We start from the raw sequence: 27,990 nt of genomic DNA on the forward strand, positions 1-27,990 counted from the left end.
CACTCCCCCATGTAGTGACTCTGGATGTGTTGAAGCAAGGCAAGGAGTAGTTATGCAGTGTAAATGTGCAGAGTATCGCCCCCATCCAAGGTAGACACAAGTACTAGAGTGGCTTTTCATCTGTCCTTGATTTTTACAGAATGGCCTGGTTTCTGTCATATTTTTTGTACTGCTGATTTATGCTTATTACTCAAAGTGCCTGTTGCTCTGTGTTTAAGTAGCAATACTTTAATGACCATCAGGTAAGCTTGGCTGAGATTGCAAGATGCAAGTAAGGTTTAATAAGCATACTGTTAAAGAATTGCCAACATTGAAAGCCTTTCTGTTGCCATGTAGAGAATACTTAACTAGATAATGTATAAGCCTTGGGTATTGAAATGCATATGCCACTATTTGCAATAAAGAACAGGATTACATTATTTTAAGAGTCTCATTACACTTGGAAACTTCCATTCATCTCTGCAGGTTTTACCTGTAAACAGAATGCCAATTGTGTGGTCCATAACCTGTACAGTAATCCTTTTAAGCAATGTATCTTGAGCTTATTTCTTGTTTGCTTTTCATTTTTTACTTTGATCATGTTTTCCCCATGAAACAAGTAGATGTCAGGCAGCAGGTCTTTTTTTGGATAAGGAACATTTTTACAAGTGGGGTCATCAGAGATTTCTACTTTCAGCATGTTACTTGGTACTTTAATAAAGCTGAATATAAATTATAATTAGAACTGCAGTGCAAGAAGTGGTTTGAGTTGAGTGCTGCTTGTTTTTCTTATACTTGATTTTGACTGGCATTCCATTAATGTATTTAAAAAGTAATTTATTTTTTCATGCCTCACAACCTTTTTTGTTTCCATCTAGATATTAAGCTGTCATGCAGCCAATGCATTGAAATATTTTTATTCTTCTACACTTCATTTTGTCTTGATTGGACTCTCATAATGACGGCATGGCACCCAGGGCAGTATATTTAGTTTTTGTGATTTTGAGCATAGCTCCTCCCCTTTCTAGTTGGCCACACCCCTTCCCATTGACCCCACCCATTCAGCTGTCTCCTGCAGCCCCCCTTTGATTTGAAGTCACCAGCCGCCACTGGTTGTCAATGTGTTTTTTTTTTTGCCTTGGTGAGTTGATTTGTGGAGTGGAGGGGTGTTTTTAGTTTCATTAGACCCAAACTTGAGTATGGAATAACAATATGGAAACCTTATAAGAAAACAAGCATGAGTAAACTGGAAAGAGTACAGTGGAAATATACCAAGGCATGAAAGACTAAAATATCTAAACTTGTACAGTGTTTCATATAGATATTTAAGAAGAGGCAACTACCTCTGGGAATGTTTAGGGTTATCAAAAAGTAGTAGCGAATAATCAGCCAACCTACGTAGAAGATTCTATAAGTATGAGAAGTGTACTAATTGGTTCTCTGAGAGAGCAGCTGATGCATGGAACAGACTACCAAATTACATTAAAGCAAATACTAGTTTAGATATTTTTAAAAATAGCCTGGATACTTATTATGGGAAAAACTGTTTTAATATATTGACAGGCTAGAAGAGCATTATTGCCCATGCTTGAAATATTTGTATGTACGCAGGTATTTGTTGGCTTACTGTGAGCTTGGGGGTATGGGTGAGTATATCTGTTGTTTGTACACCATTTCTGGAAGTGAGGGTGTAGCCTCCAGGTTAAATAGATAATTGCACTGCTTACAAACTTACTGACGTTTTGTCTGGTGCAGTAGTGGTTGGTTGTCAGAGAGTATTAAGTAGCACCTACACTGTCTCAGAATACCAAATGCAATCAGGTGAGCAACCAAAGGGATAGAGAGGTCTTCCATGTCTGCCATGTGTATCAAATTGCCAAGGACAGGAATGACATACTGAACTTATTTAGTCATTAGTCAGAGACAATATGTTGGGTAGATAATCTGTGCTTAAGAGATGTACAGGTGAGGCAAAGATATACCATAACTGATGGAATAATTAATCCAAGAGTAGTACACACCTACAGATCAGTAGAGCACACAAAGTCAGTATATTAATGATCATGTGAGAGTGGAAGAAGTAGTATAGGTTAAATGCAGTAAGATATGAGAGCAGTACCCAACTTTACTTTGGTAAACATTTAAAATAGCAAGATAGCAATACACAAGTGTAATAGTAATAGAATGAGGGCTGAACAGATAAAAAATGCACAAAGTATACTCTAGAACAGCAAACGCAAACACCACCAGCAGTATGACTGGAGTAGTCTGGATGCCACATAACATGCATTTCAAGGCTGGAATGGCATCAAATGAATTTAGAGAGATTAGCTTCAATGCCACAAAATGTGTTTCAAATGAGTTAAGTTAAAAAGCTTGGTTGCCATACATTGATTTCTTCCAGATTATATAAATCAGTAGTTGTTTATTACGGCTATAAGGTAATCTAGAAAAGCAGGGAGCTATCTTAACAACAACTACTACTGCTTCAGCAGCTAACCTGCAGGCAGCAAAAAATGATTATTAACAAAAAATAGCATCCGTGTTTAAGGTAGCACAGCCATGTCAGAAGAACCAAGAGCTGCTGTAAACAAACAACAGCACTAGACCACTTAATCCATGTCAGGGTCAACACTAAATGGGTGTGCAAAGCAGTGAAACTAATCCTGGACTGGGTGGAAAACCCCTGCCAAATGCACACACACTTACTGATACATGGCACACTGACGTACAGACAATTCAGGAGAACACCAAGTTATCTATGGCATGTGTTTGGAATGTTGGAGGAAAGTGGAATACCTAACAAAAATTCACATGGATTCAGGGACATTGTGCAGACTCTGCACAGAATACACCGCTACCAATAATCAGACTGGAGAACCAAGCACTAAGAGATATCAAAACTAACCATTAAAATGCTAGGTCACCTATTGAAAAATATATGTTAGGTTAAGTAGCATTCTTATTCAGAGTTTAGAACAGCAAGTTTCATTAACCATTTGAATGGTAATTTAAGTAAGAGAAGAAGTGGGATTGTCAAAGAGATGAAGAAAGTAGACAAGAGTATAAGGAGATGAGGTGCATGGCAAAGATAGAGGTGGTGAAGGCTAAGGATAAGGCATATGAAGAGTTGTATAAAAGGTTGGACACTAAGGAGGGAGAAAAGCACCTGTACCGATTGGCTAGACAGAGGGACTGAGCTAGTAAAGATGTGCAGCAGGTAAGGGAGATAAAGGATAATGAGGGAAACTTACTCACAAGTGAGGAGAGTGTGTTGAGCAGATGGAAAGAGTACTTTGAGGGGTTGATGAATGAAGAGAATGAGAGGGAGAGAAGGTTGGATGATGTGCGGATAGTGAATCATAAAGTGCAGTGGATTAGCAAGGAAGAAGTAAGGATAGCTATGAAGAGGATGAAGAATGGGAAGGCTGTTGGTCCAGATGTCATACCTGTGGAAGCATGGAGGTGTTTAGGTGAAATGGCAGTGGAGTTTTTAACTAGATTGTTTAATGAAATCTTGGAAAGTGAGAGGATGCCTGAAGAATGGAGAAAAAGTGTTTTGGTGCCAATTTTTAAGAATAAGGGTGATGTGCAGAGCTGTAGTAATTACAGAGGGATTAAACTGATCAGTCACAGCATGAAGTTATGGGAAAGAGTAGTGGAAGCTAGGTTAAGAAGGGAGGTGATGATTGGTGATCAGCAGTATGGTTTCATGCCAGGAAAGAGTACTACAGATGTGATGTTTGCTCTGAAAGTGTTGATGGAGAAGTACAGAGAAGGTCAGAAGAAGTTGCATTGTGTCTTTGTGGATTTAGAGAAAGCATATGACAGGGTGCCTAGAGAGGAGTTGTGGTATTGTATGAGGAAGTCGGGAGTGTCAGAGAAGTATGTAAGAGTGGTACAGGATATGTACGAGGGTAGTGTAACAGCGGTGAGGTCTGCAGTGGGAGTGACGGATGCATTTAAGGTGGAGGTGGGATTACATCAAGGATCAGCTTGGAGCCCTTTCTTATTTGCAATGGTGATGGACAAGTTGACAGACGAGATCAGACAGGAGTCCCCGTGGACTAGGATGTTTGAAGATGACATTGTGATCTGTAGTGAGAGTAGGGAACAGGTGGAGGAGACCCTGGAGAGGTGGAGATATGCTCTAGAGAGAAGAGGAATGGTCAGCAGGACTAAGACAGAATATATGTGTGTGAATGAGAGGGAGGATAGAGGAATGGTGAAGATGCAGGGAGTAGAGGTGGCGAAGGTTGATGAGTTTAAGTACTTGGGATCAACAGTTCAGAGTAATGGTGAGTGTAGAAGAGAGGTGAAGAAGAGAGTACAGGCAGGATGAAGTGGGTAGAGAAGAGTGTCAGGAGTGATTTGTGACAGACAAGTACCAGTAAGAGTGAAAGGGAAGGTCTACAAGAGGGTAGTGAGACCAGCTATGTTATATGGGTTGGAGATAGTGGCATTGACAAAAAGGCAGGAGTCAGAGCTTGACGTGGCAGAGTTGAAGATGTTAAGATTTGCACTGGGTGTGACGAGGATGGACGGGATTAGGAATAAGTATATTAGAGGTTCAGCCCAGGTTGGAAGGTTTGGAGACAAAGCCAGAGAGGCAAGATTACGTTGGTTTGGAGATGTGCTGAGGAGGGATGCAGAGTATATTGGGAAAAAGATGCTAAGGATGAAGCTGCCAGGTAACAGGAAAAGAGGGAGGCCTAAGATAAGGTTTATGGATGTGGTGAGAGAGGACATGCAGGTGGTTGGTGTGACAGAGCAAGACGCAGAGGACAGGAAGAAATGGAAACACTTGATCTGCTGTGGAGACCCCTGACGGGAGCAGCAGAAAGAAGAAGAACAGTGATAAAAATAAATAATCTGATTATGTTCAGAAGTCGGGCAATGACATATTATCTGAGTTGTGAATAGGCCTAATCACTAGTAGACCAGTTGAAAGGAATAGAGGGAATACTGGATAACAATGAGTCAAAAAGTATAAACAGTCACGGTTTAATTTCACCAAGTCTTTTGTGTTTCTAATACCATGAAGAGACTGGACCCCATTCCTAAGTCAAAGTGTGATTAAACTTTGTGAAATTACTATTGTTCCACTCTTTCATATTAGCCAGAAGTGCTCTTCGCAGCAACCGCAATGTGCCCAGAAGTGATTCCTTCTGCAGTTCATACGGAGTTACATGTATCAGCAACATATCTAAACAAGACTGTAAATTCTTTTTTAGGAGCCCTATTGCTATTACTACTAGTGGAACTGCCTGGGCATTCCTCTTCCACATTACCCTCATTTCTGCCTGCATATCCTGGTATTTTATAACTTTGTGTCTCTCTGTCTGCATATGGCACTGTAATCACTTGCTGGAGCAATTTCAATAATCAATGCTACTTTTGTCTTCTTTTCATGGACTATTATACCTGGTTTTCTCCCATGCATTTTTTGAACTGTTGGTAATGGGTGATCCCATGTGATATAAACTTCATCATTCTTTATAATGCTTTGTGACTCATCATTCCAGTGCTTCTCCGCTACTTTAATACTGTAATGTTTGCACAATTCCCAGTGCAACAGTCTTGCCACATTGTTATATCTTGCAGTATACAGGTCATCTGCCATTAGTGATCACACCCAGTAACAAGATGTACGACTGTTTCTAGTTCTGTTTTACAGAACCTGCATTTGTCTGTTTCTCCCACATGTTCAATGGACTTTGTAAACCAGCATGTATGTAGTCCACTGTTCTCAGCCACTAATATGAAACCTTTCATCCTTTGGTTTAAATTCCCCTTTAATTAACCATTCCTGTGTCAAATCCTGTTCAACACAAGGTTGTTCCAGTAGGTTTTTGTACTTGCAACTACATTTATGCCTTTTCCACATTTCTTGCCTTCTCATGTGATCCTTCTCCTTACATTCTCTCTTTTGTGGTGTGGCACATTTAGTTGCTGCCTGACTTTTGTCCACTTCTGGTTTAATTTCCATTTCTGCTTGACACTGATTCACTTCTGCTAAGTTAAACAGGGAAGTCATCTTAGACTTGTTCTCTTCATGTTTTTAAACTTGCACTATGTTTGGATCTGGTGAGATAAGCAGATATGTAGGCAGTCCTACGATTGTAGATATATACATATAATCAGTTTTGAGGAGGCCCAAACCTCCTTCAGATCAAGGAATATATAATCTTGGTATACAATGATTTTTATATATCATTTGATAAGCATGAAGCATTTTTCTTGTTTTCTTGTCCAACTGATCCAGCACCTTTTGGGGCCAGTCAATCATCCGAAAACTAAGTTAGAACAGGAAGAGCAAATTGGTTTATAGCTTGGACTTGATTGCTAGATAACAGGCTATAATAATTTTAGTCTTCTAAAATACTTCTTACTATGTTTTCATAGCTGGCTTTAGGCACCAGTGAACCCTGCAGTCACTGGGAGCCCCCCTGTTCCTGGGGGGCCCCAGCCACAGCAAGTTGTCTTACCTTGACATTTTGTAACATGTCTGTCAAACCAACAAAAGGTAATACAACAATTTTGTGTACTTAATAAACCAGATGGGTTATAACTTGTATTGATATCCTGTAAAATTCAAAGATATCTTCAGTTATAGCAACAGTGTTTTGTCAAGCAACAGGCTTCACAATTCCATTAAATATTTTACCCCTGACATAGTACCCTGGCTTAGTTAAACTATGCTAGTGGATATTCTCCACTAAAATTAACATATCCAACTTGCAATACTCGTGGCTGCAAGGGGGCCCTCTTAACCATCCTTGACTTTGTGTGGGTCCCACAAAAGTTGCTGCTGGTTGGGGAAAAATGTGGAGAGAAAAATGTATTAATTTCCTGATCATGCTATTTAATGTGAACATGACCCTGTTAGGATAAAGCTGATAATGAACATAAGCAAGGGAAGCACTAATAAGACCAGCAGGCCAGAGTGACTGAGATCAGTGCAAACCTTGGATTTTAAGAACAGCTGATGCTTCTGATCTTCAGGGATGGTTTTCTCTTTCAGGAATTTTATAAACACTGACAAAACACCAGCTGCTAAAACTTTCAACTTCTTTGCAGAAGAATTCAGTGCAATGTCTGTAATAGCAGAATAAAGCCTCAACATCATGAACAAGTTCTAAATATTATTCTCATTAAATTAAAAAGGTAGTAGTATAACACCTTTTGTATCAGCTTTCAGTTTTTGGACAGTAAGTATAAAACTCTGATGTCTGGATTTATTCACTGTCTGTAATCCTTAATGATTTACAAGCAAATCAAACTTTTTACAAAAGGATAGAGCAAAACTATGAGAAAGTCAGGGAAAGTAAGTAAAAGTGACTTACCCTGCTGCTGTTTGATGACTGCTAAATGCCTGTCACTGATCATCTTGTCCAGTACCAGTGCTACACAACGTACTGCTCTTTGCTGAAATAAGTACAAAACTGGTATTGCTAAGGTGTGTGTGTGTGTGTGTGTGTGTGTGTGTGTGTGTGTGTGTGTGTGTGTGTGTGTGTGTGTGTGTGTGTGTGTGTGTGAAAAAATATCAGTGATTTTTATCTGTGCACACCCCCAATAATGCCAGAACACAGACATTCATCTGGGTATCAGTAAAAAAAATGTAGCTAACAAGTAATTATATTTCAAAAGTAATGAATAAAATATATCACAGAACATTCAGACATTTAGATCTTCTAAGAGTCTGGGGGCACCACTCCCTACACTGTATATCTGGATACATGGAACTCCCTTAATCATCCTTGACTCTCGGGGCTCCACAATAGCTGATGCTGGTTGGGGAAAATGAGCAGGAAAAACTGTATTAATTTTCTGATTATGCTCTTTAACCTGAACAGGGGTGTGATATGACCCTGTTAGGATAAAGCTAATAATGATCTCTGCTCTCAGCTGCACCCATTCTAAAACCAGCCCTGCTCAGATGTGTGTGTGTGTGTGGGGGGGGGGGGTTTATTACTTCTTTAATTATCATCACAGTCAAACCTTAGATGTGTGCACATGTTTGTGTTTGGGCTGAGGCCAGTGTGGTCATTGTTTCTTTACTTTTTCTCACAGACTTCAGAGGTGTACAAAAGTTACTATAGTTTGTGGAGGGGCAGTGTACTGTCTAGGAGCAACAAAGTAAAATGCATTACTGTAATGGTTATTTTTTTTACTTTCCTCACAATCACACTTCAGACATGTATGCAGGTAGCTGCCGTTGACAGTTCAGGTTGAGGAATGAGAAGGCATCTATGTTTATGTATGTTAGCAGTCATTTGAAATACATGACCATAGAAATTTGAACCTCTGCTTTCATCCCAGTCTAACACCAGAGGGATGCAAAGGCAGTCTTTTTGGGGGGTTAGGGAGGCAGGCAGTTCTTAGATAAGACTTGTGTATCCAGACAACTGGCTTGTTAGTTTATTGTGAGTTACTGTGTTGTCATCTTTACTAAGCCTTTGGTACAACTTATGTCTTCATGGAAAGAAAAAAAAATAAGACTGAAATTATTTTCTTACTAGTGGTATTGTTTGGGCCACCATTGGTTGAGAAAACGCTCTAAATGTATTTCAGAACATGCACAACCCAATGCTTCTGGGGGCTCTGGCTTAACTGAGTTATTTCCTAAATCGCTATTACTGTGCTTACTTGGTCAGAAAGGTGTGCTGAAAGGATGCAAGGAAAGCTAAAGCTGAACAGCAACTATTTATTTCCTTAAATAAAATTTCTGTTCAAGCCATCATTGGATGAAAAGGCTGTGTAAAATGAAAAAAAAAACTTTAAAATGTACTTCAGAGCATACAGGAAATCATGGCTTCTCGACAAAGCTGAAGAGTAAAGCAAAATGTGAGAAAAGGAAGAAAATAGTAATGTGCATTGTATAGGGAGCTTAATATGGGGGGAACAGGGGAAGGTGCGTGTGTGTGTGTGTGTGTGTGTGTGTGTGTGTGTGTGTGTGTGTGTGTGTGTGTGTGTGTGTGTGTGTGTGTGTGTGTGTGTGTGTGTGTGTGTGTGTGTCTGTGTCTGTGTGTCTGTGTGTCTGTGTGTGTGTGTCTGTGTGTGTGTGTGTGTGTGTGTGTGTGTGTGTGTGTGTCTGTGGGTGTGTGTGTCTGTGTGTGTGTGTGTGTGTGTGTGTCTGTGTGTGTGTGTGTGTGTGTGTGTGTGTGTGTGTGTGTGTGTGTGTGTGTGTGTGTGTGTGTGTGTGTGTGTGTGTGTGTGTGTGTGTGTGTGTGTGTGTGTCTGTGTGTGTGTGTGTCTGTGTGTGAGTGTCTGTGTGTGTGTGTGTGTGTGTGCCTGTGTGTGTGTGTGCGTGTGTGTGTGTGTGTGTGCCTGTGTGTGTCTGCGTGTCTGTGTGTGTGTGTGTGTCTGTCTGTGTGTGTGTGTCTGTGTGTGTGTGTTTGTGCGTGTGTGTCTGTGTGTCTGCCTGTGTCTGTGTGTGCCTGTGTGTCTGCCTGTGTCTGTGTGTGTCTGTGTGTGTATGTCTGTGTGTCTGTCTGTGTGTGTGTGTGTGTGTGTGTGTGTGTGTGTGTGTGTGTGTGTGTGTGTGTGTGTTGGGGAGTTGGTTAAAATATTAGGCCTAGGGCACCATTTCACAAAGTCCAGACCTGTACATACAGTTGGTGCAACTAAATGCTAGTGACTTTAAATGTCCATTTGTGAGATAAGCCAACATTATGTGGTACACAGGCCTGTTGTAATATAAGAGTATTGTAGCTGCAGGTCAATCTGTGTACACTACTCCTAAAAGTTTGCAGCATGAACTACAAGGTTGCTTAGGAGGGTTATCAGTGACAGGGTGATACGTAGACTGAAAGTGCCTAGGGGGCCCCCAACTTGACATCTGCTGGAGGCCCCCAAAATGTTAATATTGGCCCTATATGTTTTGTTCACATTTGCTCATATTTTATTATTGATATTTCATCATTTCCTACATATTTATACACTCCCTCCTACTCAAGTTCCTTTATATCACATTCCTGTCCCAGACTGATGTTATCTTGGTCCTGCAGCTTTCCTGCTTTAAATGCTGTTTTTGCACATTTATCAAGACAAAATAACATTCTTATATCATCTGAGAAAGTTTTTACCGCTTACAGTTGTGCTTTCAGTTCCTCATCTGGCAAACTGTACAGTTTTAAATCATCCCCAAAAAGATGAGAAGTCTTTACATTTTGTTGTTTTCTAGATGCCAAATTGTAACCATAACCTAATCTGTTAAGGGCAAGACAAAGAGTCACCCTGGAATATCCCCCTTTGAATTTTTATCCCTGGGATAATAAATTGCTGTTTATCATGGCTTAGCTACAAAGTGGTTTGCCATTGTTTCATGGTTACAGTGATGTAATTGATCAACATAGGATGTATCTGATACATCTGTAAACACTCCTTTATCCATAGATGTGGAATACTGTTGAATGTTTTTTTGTAATCTATCCATGCCATACTTAAATACTTCCCTTTTTTTCAATTCTTCATTATGATTTTATTTAACACCAAGTGAATCTTTGTTCCTTATGACGTTTTTTGTTACCCTTTTGTTCTACTGCCATGATTGAGTTTTCTTCTAAATGACTATAAACTCTGTAGGCATCAATTCCTGTATAGTTTATACAGCATCAGAAAGTAAGTTATTGATCTATAGTTCTTAGGATAGCATGCAGGTTCAGTCTTAAGGAGGAGTATCCTTGTTCCTATTGTTAATCAGGTTGGTGTCTGTTCGGGGTGCACATATAAGTAGTTCTTACTCAGGGATAAATCTGCGTGCAAAGATGTTAATAGTTTTAGCCAGAAGTTAGGTACTGCACCAGGGCCTGGGGTTTTCCAATTAAGAGCTTTTCTAAATTTTGTTTAAATTTCTCTGGCCGTTACTTCATCCCATTTCATATCCTGTACATTTGAATGTCTTATCCATTCAGCATCTTTGTTATGTTCCACAGGGTCTTCATAGATATTTCTCCAAAATGTGTCTATTTCTTCTTTTTTGGTGGTGTTTCTATTCCTTTTATTTTGTTTTCAAATTCTCTGTAAAACTTTTTTGAGTCATTAATGAATTGCTTATTTTGAACTTTCCCATTATATTTTTCTGCATATCTAAGTTTTTCTCTGCATGTGCTGATATATTTAGTTTATTATTTGCAATAGTGTACAATAAATCCTGGTCTGTTCTAATACTGTGAGTTGCTTTTATCACATCTGTCTTTCTAAGTATTTTTGTTGATCTGTTCCCATCTTCTGTATTCTTCTAACAGTGACACTTAATTGCTTTATAGTTTTCTCTGTTTGATGCTTCCATGATGGCATTTAATTTCTTCCCTTCCTTTCCCTTATTGCCCTGTATTTTTGTGGTAAGAGCTACACAGTAATATATCCTATTTACTTATGTTATATCACATACTTTCTGTTAATAGTTGTGATTACTGTGTTCCTTTTTTACCAAACTTCTAACATTTTGGGACTTATTGACATTCTGTAATCTAGTTCCTTCATCGATCATATGTCAATCCATCTCTATTAAATCAAGCAATTCTTGCCTTAGATCATTTAGTTGTAAATTGAGGGCACATTTTTTGCTCTCTGTTTCCTGTCAGCATTCTACAGAAGGTTCCAGAACATCTTCTTAAGACATATTCTCTTTGGCTGCATTCTGTGTCATCCATTGTTCTTTCATATGGGAACTCACTGGCCTATCACTCCTCAACACTGACTGTGTCAGAGTTGTTACTGTTTCCTGCCCCTTCCCTTGTTGTGCAACTCCAACTGAACTTTTGTACTCATTTCCTACAGAAGGCTCCAGAGTATCTTCAGGTGGCAACTGATCAGATGCTTCCCACTCCAACTGTTTTTCCTTAATTTGGGGACTTATTGTTCCATCACAATGTGATGCTACCAGAGTTGGATTTTCTACACTACATCCTTCACCTCACAGGTAATTCATAACTTCAGTTTCATTTTCTTTAACTTCTCCATTACTAATCTACTTTTCTACTTTCCACCTTTGTTTTCTTATTTTTGTATTGTGAAATTTTCTATATCTAGATGCTTTTGCCTGTATTTCTCCTTGAATATCTTTGGTGCTGCTTTTTTGTTTTGATTAGTTTTGCTTTCTCCTTTATATAAATATTGCACCATATTAAATCTCTTTTTCTTTTCACTTCCATGCTTCTTCAGATATCTCCCACTCCACCTGTTTCTCCTTATTATGGGGATCGTTGTTCCATCATGCTATGATGTAGACTTTTCACACTAAATCCTTCACTTCACAGGTGTTCCATAACTTCAGCTTCTATTTGTTTAACTTCTACTTTACTAGTCTTCTGTTCTATGTTCCCCCTTTGTGATCAGTGGTGGTTTAGGCCTTGGTGCAGGGGCAAGCACCTCCCCCTTTTTGTTAACCCACATAACCTGAAGCCAGAAAAAAAAAAAAAGTAAAAGCTTTTTGAAAATAACAATTCTGCTTGCGTGTGCGGAATGTGTTTACATCTGCGGTGGCAACGTCTTCTCCTTTAAGTAGGACCATGCAAGCTTCTCTCTATCACACACACACACACACACACACACACACACACACACACACACACGCCAATTTGGATATAAATACATTCCGCGTTCAGGAACGGAATTTAAACTAGCCAATTTCACTGAGAGAGTGCATTGTATGTTTGATGTCCATAAGTGAAATTCTTGTATCTGATAAAACTTAAATAAGAAAAAACATTAATGGCACAAAATAAACATAAAAATACTGAATTGGACTGAATAGTAGTACCATGACACAATCCACATGAACTCCTATGTTGCAAAAGTGATCAATTTATTGGTGCTTCCTAGTACCTCGGCAAATACGCCTTCACTGGGAATAAAATTCAACACCAATACTTCCACTTTAAATAACACTTCCAAATTACTTAATTGTGTGTTAATAACATCATTATCCAACTTAATTGATTCCATGAGAACAATTTAAAGTGAGGATACACAAACATGATCTAAAATAAGTATAAAAGTTAAAAAGAAGAACAAAAAGCCAAACAAATAGAACCTAGCAAATGCTTATATAGATCCAAATAACTATATTAAATAAACATGTAATTCATATTAACATTTAGTTCCTGGTTTAAGTTTTGGGATGAAGTGTATTAAAATTAATAATAAATTTGGCCTCCAAATTGCTAAGTTTGTTCAAAAAATCCTCTCCCTGTGTGTAAAAAGGTTTTGCCAAGATGCAAAAAAAATTCTAAAATGTTGCTCGTAAGTACATAGTGTATACACCATCCCATCTCATAGATTAATTATATTATTCATATGTCATGACAATGTATTTTAGTCCTATATTCATCTTAATAAATAAATTAAAGATTCTTCTTGTCAAGATGAAAATTGTAAACATTGCATACATTCATACACTACTATATGATTCAAATATAAAAAGTTCCCAACTCTTATTTAAACATTTCTTAAATAAGCTATATTTACCTACTACAGTAAAATTAAATTTAAAATCACCACTAAACTTCTTGTTAGCTATTGATAATGTATAAACTTTGCAGGGGAGAGATTTGAGTCCATTTAGCAATATATATTTTTAGTTCTATTACATATAAATAATAAAAACCTTATTGCAGTTTACTCTTGTATATTGCCATTGCACTCCTTCACATAAACGTTCACTAAGAGATACAGCTATCTGATTTTGTTTGTCAATAGTTCAAAAAGTTAAATCTTTCCTTAGATATGCAAGGTTCAACAAATGCATATTTGACTTATAAAGATAATATTTTCCAAACAATTGCTAATTATTAATAATATATATTGAAGAACCACTACAATTTCCCATGTAAATAAATACTTAGATAATTAGTAAGAATATTAAGTAGTACATCCATTTATATATCAGTTAAAAGGTAGCTCATAAATACTCTGTGTAACATTAAATCTAAAGCTCCTAATGGTTAGGAGTCCTTTCATATTGTATAAGGACACTTTATCTGCATGCTAAGTATAGTATAACTTGAATTTGCACATAAGAAGCTACAGTCAATGAGTGCCACATGAGTAAATGGCTTAAAGATATTGAAACTTACTGAGTTCATCCCATTTGCTTTTCATCTTTTCTTTCATTCCAGCTTCCTTTGTAATTAAAATGGCTATTTCTGAATGTCAGAAGATTACCTTGAAAACTTGACTTTTAAAATTATTTAGGGTAAATTTAGCAATCATTCACCTCACAGGAGGTATGAATATTACATTTTGTGCACAGAAAGTGCATCTGACAATATATTCCCCTCGTTTCCTGTTAGTTACTACAATCAAAACTCAGTCCTGAACACAGAATCTGCGAGGTAAGAAAACAAACCATGCTGTGGCTCTCAGAGCATCTCAAGATCAGTTAAATCTTCATTGTTTTGAGAGAATTATTTAAAACATAGTGGTTAAGCAAATCATGTCAATAACGATCACTAAAAAAAAAAAACAATAAAAAAGCATGACTGCATTTCTATCATTTCCCCTATGAGACGAGAGCTTCAGAAGCAGAAAAGAAACATATCCAACAAATTACTCACCCAGAAAGTATGTCCCCAAGACAGAAACAAAGTACAATCAATTACATTAATCTAGTAATCATGTATAAATGAAGAAGAAACATAACCCCAAACAAGATGACCCAAATCATACATTTTCATTTAATTATACACAAATACTTCAAAAATGATTAGATTACTGATAGAAAACAAAGTCACTTCCTCATTTTTATATGAATAACTAGTATCTGTATTTTAACGTTTGATATTACATTAATTAAGCTATTGTAGTGATAATTTAATATTAAATGTTAAATAATTGTACCAGTACAGAAATAATGTAATCATGTTACTGAAGTTAAATAGGGGTACTTCCTAAAAATTGTTAAAAATCAGTAAGAAATATTTAAGTTGAATTTAAGTACAGACAAACTGTTATATATTGATCAACACACAAGTCATTCAGTAGATGCTTTGAGAGATTTAGTAGTGACAGCTGTTTCTGAGTCACTCTTTTGTCTTTTCTTTTTTTACATCAGTCCAGGAGTTCTTGTCAAGAGATCTCTTTAGGGAAGGGGATGACCAATCCATATCTTCTGGAATAGATATTATGTTGTTGTTTTTGATGAACAGAGACGTGTCCTCTAAACTGTTAAAAGTTCTCACTTCATTGAAAGGAAGATTTTGATTCTGGCTGGATAAACAAGTGGGTCTATATTATGTCACTGAAACGGCAAAACAGCAAATGCCATTTCAGCAACACATAAACAGCAAAATACCACTAATGCAAACAGCCAGGTCACTTATTTTTTTTCTTAGGAAAAAAATCAATTGGCTGTCACTGTGAAATTGCCCTTTGCCGCACTGCAGTGCGATCTCGTAGTTGGTATATTTAGTTAGGGGAGGTGTGGAGGTTGAAGCCCACCACGTTGTAATGATTTAGATGGTGCGTTGTGTCTGGTTTGTCTACCAATGTTTTTCCCTAGGAAAAAAAACAGTGACCTGGCTGCTCGCGTTAGTGGTATTTCACTGTTTATGTGTCGCTGAAATGGCATTCGCTGTTTTGCCATTTTGGCAACCTAATATAGACCCTAGACAAGCTGTGCTTTAATATTGTTTTGTTTAAGTAGTTTTATAAGTACCCAACATTTTTTTCTCATATCCAGTCCTCTGGTGGAATAATCATTATCAAATCTAATTTGGTTCTGGTTATATTTCAGAGGGCCTTTTCTCCAATTGTATCTGTTTTCCTTATAACATATAAGTGTTCCTTTATTCTACCACTTAATTTCTTTGCTGTCATTCCTATATAAAAAGAGTAACTGCAGAAGCATATAGCAATATACACTATTGCCTGCGCTGTTACAATCAAAGTGTCCTTCTACTTCAACAGTTCTCTCCATATGGGGCAGCATAACAGAAGGACCTTCCCAAATTTAAATGCAACTAGTGCAAAACCCACATTTAAACATTCCTAGATTTTTATTAGTATGACTAAAATTAACACATCTATACATACACAATCTGTTTCCAGAAACTACTTAATGAACCTAGCTTTTTTGACATAAAAGCTAGGTTGTTCACCTATTTTTCTGACTTAGTTCAAAATTAAACAGTTTCTGTTTATGTACGACAGTTGATGACAATAACATCAGGAAAATATTACAGAATAACTGGAATATTCTTAAAGGGAATTTTGAACTAAGTCAGAAAATAGGTGAACAACCTACATTTTGTGTCAAAAAAGCTAGGTCCATTAAACAGTTTCTAGAAACAGATCATATATGTGCTAGTTTTATTCATACTGATAAAAATCTGGGAATGTTTAAATGTGGATTTCGCACTAGTTGCAGTCACATTTGGGAAGGTTCTTCCATTATGTTGCCCTGTATGGATAGAAGTATTAAAGTAGAAGGACACTTTGATTGTAACAGCACAGGCATAGTGTATACTGCTGTATCCTCCTGTTGTTACTCCTTTTATATAGGAATGACAACAAGAAAGTGAATTGCTAGAATAAAGGAACACTTATATTTTATAAAGAAAAGAGGCACAAATAATGCACTATTTAAGCATGCCACTGTATGTAAGTCTTTTAAAAAGTTTTATTTTTCTGTCCTAGAGTTAGTTCCAAAAGATCTGAGGGGAAGTAACTGCCGCTTGGCCCTCTAACACAGATGACAAGCAGGCAGGGTAGTTTGTTTAGATGCTTTATTACACAGAAACACATCAGGATGGATACCAGCATCATTAAATATAAACAAACTTATTAACAGACAGACCTTACATACATACATGCTTACATCTCAACTGCTTACTACAAAATGGCAATCAGAGTCGCACATGCTCCGTATTTATACACTTGTGCAAGCCCTTGGATAGCTTCTTAAAGACACATACACACATTGATCTACAGTAACCACAAGAATAAAATTCTTAAAAGAGAAACTTTCTGGCAAGTTAAGATGCAAGCAGACAAATATCCTGGTATTAATGAATGCATCTGTATAAAGTGTTTTTTAGAATTGCATATTTGTTAATAATGGCTGGTCTACATGCAAAATTGTTGTTAATTAAATGTGTTCTATAGAATGAATTGGAACTGTTAGTTGACTGGTCAAGTATTTAAGTGTTAATTTTTTACCAGTCTATTTAAATGTGGTTTTTACTGCACTCTTTATTCTGATGAAGTCTCTGGATGAAAGCATTAAATCTGTGTGAATAAATACAAATTATTTTACTTGTGGTGTTTCCTACGGTCTTCCACTGAATGTATTTTTGTTGCAACATTATAACAAAATTAAAACACACCTACAATCTATGTATTACAATTAACATTATGCTTAATATCTGGAAGAATGCCATTGTAAAACCACTCCCTAAGAAACCCAGTTCCTCCAGTCCATCAGACTTTTGGCCCATTTCCATTCTTCCTACCTTAGGAAAGATTCTGGAAAAATTACTTTATTTTCTACTCACTAAATACATCAAACCAATTACATGTTTCAAGTACATTTCTTATTTTAATTGCAGAAAATTAACCTATACAGAAGTGAACCTAGCAAAGAGGACAGTGGACACTGCTGAATAATTTGGTTGTTGTTGTTTGTCTTTCAGCTTTTCCTGGTTAGGGGTCACCACAGCAGAACTCCAGTCCACTAATGATTGGCAGTAGATTTTCATGAACGCCGAGGTGCCAGCTCAATGTTCAACCTTCACCGAAGGCACGCCCATTTACACGTCTTTCGAATGCCCACCCAACCGTGGGGACGACATGCAGACTCCACCCAGAAGGCACACCCCGCACTCCAGCCGAGAATCGAATGGGAGAACTTCTTGCTGTGAGGCAACACCGCTAAAAGTCCATAAATCAGTAAAAGTTTAATTTAATGGCTGTACAAAATAACTAAACTCATAAAACTTTCCTAAGCACACCATAATATTTTTGGATTGTTTACTGTTCTATGACAGGAATGTTGAGGACTTCATCAATCCTAATATTGTGATTTTGTCTTCTTTCTTCCTTCTGAAGCCATTGTTCAAAGTTAGTCATTTAGCGATTTTGTAATTTGTGATATTTTTCCAAAACTTCATGTCTCTTCAAAAAGGCAAGTTATGGTAATTGAATGGTTGTTTCCCTTTACACACATTTTTCTAGATGTTGAACTCTATTTACAAGGAGGACATGAAATCTTTCTTTTGTAAATATTTTGTTCCTGTTACCATCCATGGAATGAGTGTAAATCTCCATTGTCCATCACAGCCTCTCGTGTAGGTATCCTCAGCTGGTATGACTGATGCAAGCAGCATAAAACAGCACACTGTTTCCCATGATGAACAGTCAACTGCTGGATAATTTGGTGCTAAGCAGAAATGAAAGATATTTGTGACTGACACTGAAGTATGATTAGAAAAGTGGAACTGATTCAATGTGCATAAAAAATGTCATGCTTGTAATAGCTCGGAATACATACCTTGCTCCAAGGTGCAATAATCTCAAAATTAGCACACATAAGTAGTAGGGGTGTGACAGAGGTGTGGCTCCTCACATCAAGGGTTTGTGAAGGTAAATGTCCTGTAAAAAGGTTAAATGTTACAGTAGTTTTCACTGTCTGTTACAGTAATGTCAGAATGCAGTTTTGTGATCACACTTTTTAGTGCCAGTTCTGAATCATGTTCATGTTTTATGGATGGGTAATTTTACAGGTTCTGATATGTGTCAATTTAATTTTAATGTACTCACTTGTTAAGCAGGAAAGTTGAGTGGTCCATTTCTAACTCTTTCCAGTCACAATCCAGGCCACAAGGACAATAAGTATTATATATATATATATATATATATATATATATATATATATATATATATATATGGGTCTACTTCATAACATTGAAATTTCATAACATTGAGACCAAAACATCTAAATTCCAAAACACTGAAAATTCAGAACATTGAAAATTCAGAACATTGAAAGTGTGCTTCATAACATTGAAAACTACAGTGCATATGTAAATAACATCCTCTCCACCTACAACCCCACCTAAGTAAAAAACAAACTTTCTACTACATTTCTGCAGGGGGCAAACCCCCATGCACCCCCCCCCCATGTAAATTAAATATACAACTCCAAGATTGCACTACAGTGGAAAAAAAGTTAATTTCCTAACCTCAGTGTATGGTATATTTAATTTATGGGGGATATGAAGGGCAGAGACTGCCACATGGGGGGGTGCAGGGCAGCTTGCCCCCCTGCAGAAATGTAGTAGAAAGTGTGTTTGTTAGTTAGGTGTTGTTGTAGGTGGAGGTGATATTATTTACTTCTGCAATGTAGTTTTGAATGTTATGAAGCATACTTTCAATGTTTTGAGTTTTCAATGTTTTGGGTTTTCAGTGTTTTGAATTTTTTATGTTATGGTCTCAGCGTTATGAAATTCGATGTTATGAAATTTCAATATTATGAAGTAGATCCATATATATATATATATGTAGTAGATATATATTTTAGATAGGTGTGTGTGTGTGTGTGTGTGTGTGTGTGTGTGTGTGTGTGTGTGTGTGTGTGTGTGTGTGTGTGTGTGTGTGTGTGTGTGTTCGGAACCAATTTAGACTAAATGTCACTGAGCTGTTTTTAAAAGAAATCCAGAAAATTCAGGGCAGACCAATGCAAACATGAGGAAAGAAAGCAAAGTCCACACAGACAGTGACGTGGTCATGACAGAGGCCCCTTAATCAGTGAGCCACCATGCTCTTCCTTAGAATTTATCCTACAAGTAGAAGGCACTAAATTCTTTGCTTACCTTCAAAGTGCAAAAATCTGTTTCTTTGAGTTTTATTTCTGGTACAAAACCAAATTATTTATACACATCATTTGTCTTTATGATTTACTGACTTCATTATGTTGCAATATGGAACAAACAACAGTTCCTGACTGTGGTGTCAAGATACATACTACTGTTTAATTATGATCTGCATTTTATTTAGTAGGTTTTCAGTGAAAAGATTACATTAGCTGGCTAGTGTACCCATCAAAGTCAATATATGTCTGAATTTGCTTATAAAGAGAGATTTTTTTACTGAAAGATTTTATAGTTTTTAGTCAGAAGTACACCTGGTTATTCTTTGTAAATGTTCAATCTTTAAGGACATGTTTTTCAAACTATGTCTGTTGTCTAGGCTCTATAAGAGATGCATGCACAGTATAATACATAAGTTCCTTTTCTCAATCCAGAACTCCACAGTGGATTTAAGCATTGCAAAGTGTGAGGCTCAAGATCGTGATAAAGATATATTATTTTACTGGCTGAATGAAACAGATGGGGTAAGTTCTACTTATTTCATTGTAAATTAAACCAAACAGTGGAAGGCTGTCAACTTCCTCACATTAAACAGTACGTCATGAAATTTAGCTCAGTTATGATATTATAATTATCTCCATTCATATATGTATCAGATAGCGTTAATGCATTAGTTATGGTTTATACCATGAGTACAGATTATCACTTACAGCTATTTTGGCCTTCATTATGTGTGTGCTCCTTTAAGCTCTATCTCTTATAGATATTGGAATTATAAAACATTTGCAGATATTTTTTCAGATTCACTGGTGGCAAGTTTTTAATTATCTGTGGGGAACTACACCTACTTTTGGGACTGTGGTCTGCATTTTTACACTGCTGATTTTGGCTATTTGCTGAAGTTCTGGTTATTGATGTGTATAACAGCATGAACTTGAAAGTTTTTACTACATGAATATCATATTTAATTTCATATTCAAAATCATGTATTCTCTGACTGTATTTTAAGTTTTTTCTAGGTGAATATCAGATCTATGTTCATACTTATAAAACTCTGTTCTTCTGTAAACCTAACACCACCAGACAATCAATTGATAGGACTCATGTTTTGTCTACTCTGTTATATGCTTCTCCTATTTTCACAAGCCTTAAAAGGTATGACCTTAATAAACTTGAGGGCTGTTCCAACAAAATCACCAAATTTGCCACTAACCTTCCATATAGATCACATCATTGTGTTGCTCTCCATCAATTAAACTGGTTAGAATGTCTTAACCTCCTATCCCTCAACCAATTTACAGTCAAAAGTATCATCATCTATCAACTTGATAGCTGCCCAGCTCACCAAAGCCTTGTACAAACCTACTCCAATAACAGAACTGTACGATCTTCCAATAAATTCCTACTAAAAGTTATTAAATCCAGTAACAGTTTCAGTGATTCTCTTTATTCTAACCAGATCTCTAAGACATGGAATTCCATTCCTCAACACATTCTTAACACCAGCAACCCTCCCATGATAAACACTTACTCAAGACATACTTAAATGATATCTGAATCTTTCATGCACATCCCCAGGCTGACTTAGTACATTTCCAGCCAGACTTTAGCAGTAATTTTAAAGCTCTCTTTTCCCATCTTCTCAATAATGTCTCCTTTTTCTGTCCTTAAACCATTTCAGTCCACTGTACAGTCTCACTTACTTGTCTCTTCACTTCTCTCCTCCCATTCTCTGTTTACAATACTTATACTTACATGTCTTGCTGACCATTGACAGAACAATATCTTAAGTGTAGTTACCTACTTTTATTTATTGTGAAAGTGCTTTTTTAATTTTTACTCAGCAGACCCACACTAATATGGCCTGTTTTTATTTCTTCAGATCAATGTTGTGATGTATTCCACATGCATTATGCCTAAATAATTGTATTCTTTTATTCTAATGTTTTTTGATATTGCATCATACCTTGCTATATAATGCTGTTATTTCTAATTTGTACTTGGAGCTTTTCTTTCCAAACCTCTGCTGAAAATGGGCTACTAGACCAGTCAGACCTCCCCGGTAAACAAATGTCAAATAAAATAAATAATTTTTATTTTACTTTATTTATTTTACATTTGTTTACTGGGAATGTCAGATGGGGCCAGTAGTCCATTTTCAGCAGAGACCCGAGGAGAAAAGCTCCAGAAAATAAAAATAGAAAACAGTGGAATTACAGCAAATAAAATACATGTTATAAAATGACTGAAATACAGAAAATAGTGGAATTACAGCAAATAAATGGTTGTTCTGAAAATCACTGAAAATAATAAATAATTAATAAATAATAACTGCACCTTCAGAACCCATCACTGTCAGGCTCTAAAGGAACTACAATGGCTAGAATTTCCCAAACTACTCAATAATCATCAACTAATCATTACAGTATTGTGAGACATCCTGATAAAACCCCAGCACTAAGTCACCTGCTCACGCCATACAAATCAAATCGTCCCCTTCGCTCCACTGACAAATCACTCCTTTGTATCTCTAAGGCTAACAACACTGCAGGTAAAGCACTAGTCTCCCATAATATAGCTAAATCCTGCAATAACCTTCCCCCTGCTTCATCTTCTGCCTCCACTATTATGCTGTTCAAAAACCCACTTAAATTACACTTAATGAATTCCTGGCTATGTCCATGCATTACCTAACCTGCACTGTTTCTACACATTAAAATGTCTTCCAGTAACACTACCACCATACAAGATATACAATAGCATGCACACTCTCTCACACACTCACACACTCACATGTGCATGTGCAGTCAGACAATACCACATCTTTACCCTAACTTAGCGCTGAAACACTAGCACAAACCCTATATCTATTCTTACGCACTATTTTCTTATCTAGCCCTTACAGTCACATGCACATATTCGAATATACAAATACACACACACAAACACACACACACACACACACACACACACACACACACACACACACACACACACACACACACACACATACATGTACATGCACATACTTAATGCTGAAACTCACATCTACCTCCAAAATAATGAGTATCCTGAGCATTCCCCAAAATGCACATCTGATTAATTCAGCACACTTGACAAACATTCAATCAAATGATTGCTCAACCAGGGATCCATACATGTGTGTGTGTGTGTGTGTGTGTGTGTGTGTGTGTGTGTGTGTGTATACATATATTAATGTATGTCTGTATGTATATTTATATATATATATATATATATATATATATAAATATATATGGATTTGTATCACTGCACTGAAAGACCATTTCACTGATACCCGTTTCACTGAGACCAAATCATCTAAAGTTCATTTCACTGAAATTCATTTCACCTAAAACTAATTTCACTGAGAAGTAGTACTCTAAGGCATGTCAAAGGTCTATGTCCTTTTCCCTACTATAGTGCAATCCTTTTGTTAGTATATATAGTTAGAGGGAGTGTGGGTGGCACAGCCCCCCACATTGGGGGGTGTGGTGGGCATAGCCCCCCCTTAAATTGGTTTTCTGTTGTCTGGTTTTGTTTTACATTATTTGGTAAAACCCAACTAGGTGTGGGGCTATATGCCCCACACCCCCCTAACTATATATACTAACACCAGGATCGGACTACAATGGAGAAAAAGACATAGACCTTTGACATGCCTTAGAGTACTACTTGTCAGTGATATGCGTTTTAGGTGAAATGAACTTTAGGTGATTTGGTCTCAGTGAAATGGGTGTCAGTGAAATGTTTTTTCAGTGAAGTGATACAAATTCATATATACATAATCTGTGTGTGTTTGTGTTTGTGTAACATTATAAAGCTATATAGATAGATAGATAGATGGGCGGCCACGGTGGTGCAGCGGTTAGCATTGCTGCCTTACAGCAAGAGGTTCTCCGGTTCAATCTTTGGCTAGGGTGCCTTCTGTACGGAGTCTGCATGTTCGCCCTGTGGTCGTGTGGATTTCCTCCGGGTGCTCCTGTTTCCTCCCACATTCCAAAGACATGCTGTAGGTGGATTGGACACACTAAATTGGCCCAAGGTGTGAGTGCGTGTGTGTGCCTTCTGTGGAAGGTTGGGCGCTGGGCTGGCAACTCGACACCGTAAAAACTCCACTGCTAATCATGAGCAGACAGGTGATCTGCTGTGGGGACCCATAACCGGGAAAAAGCCGAAAGAAGAAGAAGATAGATAGATAGATAGATAGATAGATAGATAGATAGATAGATAGATAGATATATAGATAGATAGATACACATATATATGTACAGTCTAGAATTTAGATCAACCTGTTTATTTGAGGTGGGAGCAGGGTTGCCTGATGTCCCTATTTGAGCGAAACTGTCCCAAGATCAGCATCCCAATCCTGAGTTCACACTGCCTTTTAAAATCTTGACAAAACAGGCTCCGCTTTGTTATTTTTGATTGGCTAGTATTCTGGCATACGGGCCAATCATAAATAGCAAACCAGAGTCACTTCTGCTCAATGTGAAACAGCAGGCTGTTCCGCATTGAACAGAAGAGGCTCTGCTGTGCAATTTTTGATTGGCTATGCAGACAAAGGATACACGCAAAGTCATTAGGTCTACAAATATCTGCACTAGGGGGTCTACTTAAAGCTGTTTATAATCCTGGCATCTTACAGTCTCTCTAATAATTTATATAGTATTGTTTCTATTATCCTTTGTGATGAACACACATGACTCTTGTTTACTGAGATAATCTCCTTATCCAAGGGACATAAGCAAAATAAAACCAAAAGCAAATAAAAAAAAAATCACCAAGCAATGTCAACCACTCAGAGTTTATTGGAGTATAAGCACTTTTGCTCAGATACAATGAAATTCATCAAAATATACCAAAACTATAAAATACTTCCATTATATTTATTTTATGTTATTTATCCTTTGTTGACTGGGTTAGTCTCACTAGACTCCTTCTTTTCAGGGGAGTCCTGAGGTGGTATTTTTATATTACAGCAGAAAAATTGGACAGGGCATCAGGAAACTTCCCCTGCTCTTTTTGATAGTTGCTGTGGGATCTTTTATATCTACCTGAGCTGCCAGCAACTCAAGCAGATGGGGCCTTGGTTTAACACAAGTAGATAGGGCCTTGGTTTAACACAAGCAGATAGGGCCTTGGTTTAACACAAGCAGATAGGGCCTTGGTTTAACACATGCAGATAGGGCCTTGGTTTGACACATAGTCCAATGGTTGGCACATTCCGGAGTGCAACAACCCCTTATGCTACACTGCAGTATCAGCTATCAGTCTACCTGGTGTGGGAATAGAACTCACTGCCTTCTGCACAAAAGGTGACTGCATTACCTCTTGCAGGCATGGATCCTATGTTCAACCATCAAACTTAAAAATTGCCAAACGGCATTACATTGAAAATGCTATTCAGGGAAACTCCTCGTGTGAGCAGATGCACACACCCCCCACACCCCCCCCCATTAATTATATATACCATCTCCGAGATCGCACTACAGTGTGGAAAGGGCACATTTCCTGATCTCTACCATAATGGTATCTTACTAGAATGGCTCGATATACAGCATGTTCAATGAGACATGCCAATCAATGCTTTTTTCCGTTTGATGGCTGAACATAGACCTGACAGACATAACATGGGTACAGCTGAACTGGTTCAAAGATCGTTAGTAGCTGGCACAGCTGAAACAAGGGAAGGCAGATTTATGGTTAACCTAACTCTTGTCATTCAATATGGAGATTAATAGGACTATCCCAAAGCCAACAATGTATGAAAGACTAAGGAATTCTGAAAAGAATGTGTTAAAATACTGAACATTACATTAGACAACTTAGTTTTTAGGGAATGTCTGAATAACAACATGACCTTAAGGGTTTAAGAACATGAACATTTCTTAAATGTCTGGAAAACAATTTAGTGTTACATAAGGAATTGCCTGAAGTATTTGTTTATAGTGGGCTTGAAATTATGTATATTTTGATGAGCTCTAACAGAATTATACAGAAATCATCTTCTAAAATAAAGACCCTATTCCAATCAATTACCTCAGACATTTTGTTTTCCACCTTTAAGACCTACTATACTGATGAATTTTGCTGATCTGAATAAACATTGTGAGGTAGTTAAGGGTCATAAAATGAAGAAATTATGAAGCAACAAAAAGAATATGATGAAACAAAGAGCCCACCAGACCGTGAGTAACAATAATAAAAATAAAAATTCAGAAGATCACAATAATAAACGTGGTGATGATAATCATTAAGTCAGTAATTCAGTTAATCACACCAAAGTCATTTTTTAAAAATTCTCTCCACCAAGGAGGTTAGAATATTGGCATCGAGGATGTACAATCAAGAATGCCAAAAACCATTGTTCAAGTACAGAACAGTGTCACTCGCGGGTTAATAGAGAAGAGGTCAAGGACGAGGAAAGGCACACTAAGGAACATCATAGATTGTGACTATATCTCTGAAAGAAATAACTTTAAGATGTTTAACTGCAGCGATTGAGAAGCCACACCGTGCAACTCAGGTAGACTTCCTCCTAGTAAGGAAAGGACACTGGGGTAGAATCAGTGATTGCAAAGTCATCCCCAGTGAAACAGCCAGATCACACATAAACCACTGGTTGCCACAATCAGCTGCAAGCAGTGGTCAGAGAAAGCTCTAAGGTCAGGACAGACAAGGCTGAAGACTTGGAAGCTGACTGGAGAGAGAGCACAACAGTTCAAGGAACTACTCGGGGGTCTAGCATCCCAAGAGGAGGAGGAGATAGGTGTAGATGAACAATGTCAGCACCTCAAAATAGTATGTGTGAGAACTACAGAACAGATATGTGGTCAAGCCAGGTATGGAAATAAGGTACATAAGGAAAGTTGGTGGTGGAATATAAAAGTCCAGGAAGTCATCAAATGAAAAAAAGGAGTGCATGAAAAAGTGGGAGATATAAAAGACATCAGAGGCACTCTACAAACTTCTGGAAAGTAATTCAGTATATGGCAAAAAGAAACTATATCAGGTTGCAAGACAACAACAGAAAGACAGCTGTCATAAGGAATGCCAGCAACAACCTGCTCACCAGTCCACTGGACATCAAAGGCAGATGAAAGGAGTACTTACAGCAGTTTCTGAATGAGAAAAATAACACAGAAGCTGTACTACCCTAAACACAGCTTACAATGAGAAAAGAGGAGGAGCTCAACATAGAAGAAGTAAGAACTGCACTAAGGAAAATTAAGTCAGGGAAAGCAGTAGGCTCGGATGAGATCAAAGGAGATGTGATAAAGATGTTGGATGAGATAGTGGAGAAATAGCTCCTGAGGACACTTATAGCAGTGTGGAGAGAAAGTATATCACTGATGACCAGAGAATAAGCATACTGGTGCTAGTGTTCAAGAACAAAGGGGCCATTCAGAACTGTGGATAGTACAGAGCTATCAAACTCTTGTCACATTGCAAGAAAGTTCTGGAGAGGGCAATTGATAAACGAATATGCAGAGTAATAGAAAGTAAGATGGCAGGTGAGTAGTTTGGATTCAGATCAGGATAGAGCACAAATGCCCCAATGTTTGCAGTGAGAAAGATAATTGAGAAAAAGCTAGAAATGAGGAACAAGTCCAACTGGACATTCGTAGACTTGGAAAAAGCATTTGACAAGGTCTCAAGAAAGCTGATTGGGCAGTCCTGTGGTGGTTTGAAGTCCCAGAAACATTGTTAGAATTAGTGCAGGCTATGTACAAAGACCCAGTGTGTTATGTACGAACAGTATTCGGTCTCACAGAGGGGTTTCCAGTGGGAGTGGGTGTGCACCAGCGTTCAGGTCTGAGCCCACTGCTGTTCATACTGATGATGGACTACATTAGCAAACAGTTTGGAGGGACAGATCAAATAAGTTGCTGTATGCAGATGATGTAGCATTACAAACAGAGTCTGAGCAAGAACATCAGCAATGGATAGGGGAATAGAAAGCAAAACTGAAGGCACATGGGATGAAACTGAGTACAAATAAAACAGTTGTAATGGCAGCAAATGCTGGCATTCAGAAGAAACTGAGAAATGAGATAGAAAGGAAGACAGCAGAACAGGCTAACAGCTTCAAGTATCAGGGGGGGTGGTAAAGGAGAAAAGACGTCTAAATGAGGCGGTCAAAGCTAGAATCAGAGGAGCTGCAGCCTACTGGCACAGA

At 37.6% G+C, this 27,990-nt stretch overlaps 1 long non-coding RNA gene across 1 annotated transcript in view; it reads right to left on the bottom strand.

Annotated features, from left to right (window-relative positions):
- LOC122791838 overlaps nucleotides 1-27,990 on the bottom strand; it is a 478,486-nt gene that overhangs the window by 258,761 nt on the left and 191,735 nt on the right. The gene's annotated exons all lie outside the window — the stretch shown is intronic.

The sequence above is a fragment of the Protopterus annectens genome, chromosome 17.part0 (assembly GCF_019279795.1).
Source record: "Protopterus annectens isolate FY-2018-M chromosome 17.part0, PAN1.0, whole genome shotgun sequence".
NCBI lineage: Eukaryota > Metazoa > Chordata > Ceratodontiformes > Protopteridae > Protopterus > Protopterus annectens.